Source organism: Mus caroli, chromosome 2, assembly GCF_900094665.2.
Source record: "Mus caroli chromosome 2, CAROLI_EIJ_v1.1, whole genome shotgun sequence".
NCBI lineage: Eukaryota > Metazoa > Chordata > Mammalia > Rodentia > Muridae > Mus > Mus caroli.
The window spans coordinates 74696554-74701553 of record NC_034571.1 but is presented as its reverse complement, the minus strand read 5'-3'; the positions used below and the strand labels follow the sequence as shown (position 1 = coordinate 74701553).

Genomic DNA, 5000 nt, shown 5'->3' with positions numbered 1-5000 from the left:
ACAAAGGCCACATGATTTCTTTCATATGTGGGTGCTAGCTCTGTGTCTTTCGAAAAGTGAATTTAAATTGGAGTACCGATAGAAACCTGAAAACAATAAGTCAGGAGGGCATTTCAAGGGAAGTGATATAAAATGCAGATGGTATGAAGGGGTAAATGGAATAAATAGTGGAACAGGAAGGATTAAAGAAGATGGAGGATGAGAGGCAGCATAGAAGGAGTATGAAAGGATAACAAACACTAAATACCTTCTCTGAAAAAGCATATGGAAAGCTACTGCTGAAGAGGCTTTCTAACATATATGCATACATTAAAGGAGTTTAAATGACATTACCCTATAACCAGACACAATGCCTCTCTCAGACATATAGGCTATTAGTTTCAGGTATAGGTTATCTTTTTTGAAGTTGTTGGTCACTGAGATGCCAGTGACTAGACTCCTTTACTGCTCCAGACACTGTAGATTCTTGATACTGTTCTTTTATTTTTATAGTCAACACAATATATATTTTATACCAATCATAAAAATGATGGACTTGCCGGGCGTGGTGGCGCACGCCTTTAATCCCAGCACTCGGGAGGCAGAGGCAGGCGGATTTCTGAGTTCAAGGCCAGCCTGGTCTACAAAGTGAGCTCCAGGACAGCCAGAGCTATAAAGAGAAACCCTGTCTCGAAAAACCAAAAAAAAAAAAAAAAAAAAAAATGATGGACTTGTTATTAAATGAACATGACTAGATAAAGTCTTTTTATTTGTTTGTTTGTTTTGGTTTTAGTAAAGCTTAGAATCTTGGTTCTTACTGTGGTACAACCCCAAAATAAGAACAATTTTTAGATATTGGAGTTCATTGTAATAAGGCTGTATATACTTCAATGTCCCTCACTTCATCAAAGGAATTTACCTCCATAGTAGCTAAGCTAAGAGTTGACAGTTCTGCTGCACCAAGGAATGAATTGTAGGCACGATTATTTGAATGCAGATTTCTTGCTATGGTCAAATCTATTTGACTTGAGTGACTGTCTTCATTCTCAGCCCACAGGGAACTGGTTACATTCATTTAAGATGGTCTATCCATGAAATCATTCATCAACTGTTTTAATGAACAATGGTCCTGCTTGGAGGGTGGCAAAGACATTAGGTGATGGTAAGATTCTGGTTCATTGGCTGTCATGATTTTGAAAAGCATTCATCTCAGAAAAAGAGTAACTTAAAAGGTTCTCTTCTTCAAAGTTGATACAATAATAATAAATATCAATCAAAACATTCAGTCTCGCTCTTGTTGTTCTCTTACAAGCCACCTCCCAAATTAATTGTCTATGTTTCTTTTGGCTGTATAAATAATTTTGAAATATGTAAACTGTTCTGAAGACCATAGTATAGTGTAAAAACATCAAATAAACAATCATACTAATAGAAAGGCTGAGATAGGAGAAGCATGATTTCAAGACCATTATGTGGTATACAGCAAGACACTGTCACTTACAAACAAGCAGAAAATGTATATGAATTATACAATATTGAACCTATTTTACTAATTACCAAACTAGAGAGGCCACTGGATGACAGCCAACAAATTTCTAATTCCTCATATTTTATAATTTCAATCCATTAGGATAAGTTTGTAATATTTATTTTCATATTAAGAAAAAGTGATTGTTACTTCCTGTTATTTTTGTTGCTAGAGGTGGAATTGTGTTTGTGTAGGTTTGTTGAAAGACTACTTTCTTACTTCTTATAGAGTGTAGTTTTGCTCCTTGTGTTGGTGTTTTTCATCATTATCCTTTGTAGGGCAGGATTTGTAGAAAGATATTGTGTAAATTTAGTTTTGTCATGGAATATCTTGTTTTCTCTGTCTATGGTAATTCAGAGTTTTGCTGGGTATAGTAGCCTGGGCTGGCATTTGTGCTCTCTTAGGGTCTGTATGACATCTGTCCAGGACCTTCTAGCTTCCATAGTCTTTGGTGAGAAGTCTGGTGTAATTCTGATAGGCCTGCCTTTATATGTTACGGGATCTTTTTCCCTTACTGCTTTTAAAATTCTTTCTTTGTTTAGTGTATTTGGTGTTTTGATTATTATGTGACAGGAGGAATTTCTTTTCTGGTCCAGTCTATTTGGAGTTCTGTAGACTTCTTGTATGTTCATGGGCATCTCTTTCTTTAGGTTAGGGAAGTTTTCTTCTATAATGTTTTTGAAGATATTTACTGGCCCTTTAATTTGGGAATCTTTACTATCTTCTATACCTATTATCCTTAGGTTTGGTCTTCTCATTGTGTCCTGGATTTCCTGGATGTTTTGAGTTAGGAGCTTTTTGCATTTTGCATTTTCTTTCACTGTTGTGTCAATGTTTTCTATGGAATCTTCTGCATCTGAGATTCTCTCTTCTATCTCTTCTATTCTATTGGTGATGCTTGCATTTATAACTCCTAATCTCTTTCCTAGGTTTTCTAACTCCAGGGTTGTCTCCCTTTGTGATTTCTTTATTGTTTCTAGTTCCATTTTTAGATCCTGAATGGTTTTGTTCAATTCCATCACTTGTTTTGTTGTGTTTTCCTGTAATCCTTTAAGGGATTTTTGTGTTTCCTCTTTAAGGTCTTCTAGCTGTTTACCTGTACTCTCCTGTATTTCTTTAAGGAAGTTATTTATGTTCTTCTTAAAGGTCCTTTATCATCATCATGAGAAGTGATTTTAGATCTGAATCTTGCTTTTCTGATGTGACGATGTATCCAGGACTTGCTATGGTGGGAGTATTGGGTTCTGATGACGCCAAGTAACCTTGGTTTCTGTTGCTTATGCTCCTTCTCTCGCCTCCTGCCATCTGGTTATCTTTAGTGCTAACTGCCCTGGCTTTATCTGACTGAAGCCTGTTCTTCCTGTGATCCTGGTTGTTTCAGAACTCCTCAGAATAAAGCTGCCTCTGTGATCCTGTGATTCTGGGATCCTGGGATCCTGGGATCCTGAGATCTTGAGTGTGTCTGGGTTCCTGGAGTCAAGCTGCCTCTGGGACCCTGAGATCCTGGTGTGACCAAGCTTCTGGGATCCTGGGATCCTGGGATCCTGAGATCTTGAGTGTGTCTGGGTTCCTGGAGTCAAGCTGCCTCTGGGACCCTGAGATCCTGGTGTGACCAAGCTTCTGGGATCCTGGGATCCTAAGTGTGTAGATCACCTGGGAGTAGAGCTTCCTCTGGGTGTTGTGGGACTGGCTGTGGAGTTTGCACCTAAAGTCTTCTCAGGGCACCTGCCCAGACAGATTGGAAGGAACCTGTGCCACTGGTCTTGTGGAGTTCCAGTGTGTCTAGGTCCCATTGGTCCCAGTTACTCCCAGTGTTGGGACAGATGTTTTCTCGTCCTCATCTCTGATCCTATGATCCCAGGTGTATTAGAGTACCTGGGAGTAGAGTTTCCTCTTTGTGTTGTTGAACTGGCTGTGGACTTTGTGCCCAAGGTCTGCTCAGGGCACTGGCCCAGACAGATTGGAAGGAACCTGTGCCAGTGGTCTGGTGGAGTTCCTGCATGCCTGGGTCCCACTGGTTCCAGTAACTCCCAGTGTTTCTTGCTACTGTTCTTGATAACTCTCCAGAACTTGATGATAAGATCCATTGCTGAACATACTGTACAATTGAGACATGGAGCAAATTATCTTATATCTAATTTTAGTAATAATAGAAACAGTTACAAGAATTGAAATAAGACCTGAAAAGGACTTAATATCCACACTCGTATCCCATATACATTTTGTCTTTGCCATGTGACTCCCAAATTATAGGAAACAATAAAACAAACTTGCTTATTTTTTATAACTTGCAAGTGTTGTGCACTATTAAATATTTTGACTTAAAGTAGGAAGTATTTTTTTGCCTTGTGACCAGTGATAAAGTGAAGAAAGACAGTCCCAAACACTTGGAAACGGCTTTCTTGCTTGTGCTATTTTGTCAAGATTTATGGCTATCTTGTCATGTAATAAAGCTGATAATGACTTAATGTGAGCTTGGGACAATGATGCTCAGTCTGTTTATTCCTGGACCACTCTGATTGCTCTAACATCTATTCTCTTAGTTCCACATTAACCAGGGCTGCCAAGTTAACTAGTCAAAACATTTCACAATTGAACATTAGTGGACACAAGAACATGAGCCGAAACAAATAAAAATGCCATAGTAACCCAAAGAATCTCTGGGAAATGGTATAGTATGAGAGGGAAAGAGAACATTCCCAAATAAAGCTACACATAAATAGTCTGGCATATCATGCTCATAACACCTAGTAATGTGAAATGAACTTGTAATTTCTTATTCTCCACATCCTTATCATAATCATAGTAATTTAAAAACTCCCTTTTAAAGATATAGAACAATAGATTTTTTAAATTAATGGGTGCAAAGTATAAGATTACTTTATGAGTCTGTACTAAGGAGGTACCTAAGATTATTATTACATAGACAAGGTAGAAGGTGATTAAGGCTATGTCATAAGTTTTATGAGAAACAATACGCAAATGGCAACTAATAGATGAATGTAGCTTCAGGTTTGGCTGTAAGGAAAATGTCATCTCACCTTCATAAACTGTGGGAAACATACCCCTTTTTCTATTTTTTTACACTTTTTTTTTAACTTGTATGAGTTAACCTCCAATCTGAAAATTGGTTACATGAATTTTAATCATTCCATGTCTGTGCCAAACTCCTTAACTCTTAAACTTTTGGAAATGTCTCTGCAGAAATTTTAAAATGTCAAAATACCATAAGACACTTAAGGAATTATCAAACTTTCAAACCAGTTCTAGGAGAGTGGCTTCACTCATGTCTACTCTTTTTATTTATTTATTTATTTATTTATTTATTTATTTAGGTATTTTCCTCAATTACATTTCCAATGCTATCCAAAAAGTCCCCAATACACTCTCCACCCCCCAGTCCCCCACCCACCCACCCCCACCCCTTGGCCCTGGCATTCCCCTGTACTGGGGCATATAAAGTTGGCAAGTGCAATGGGCCTCTCTTTCCAGT

The 5000-nt window shown here is 38.0% G+C and overlaps 1 protein-coding gene across 7 annotated transcripts in view; it reads left to right on the top strand.

The window, feature by feature from the left end:
• Positions 1–5000, top strand: part of Pde1a (phosphodiesterase 1A) — a 280800-nt gene that overhangs the window by 123302 nt on the left and 152498 nt on the right. The window lies entirely within an intron of this gene.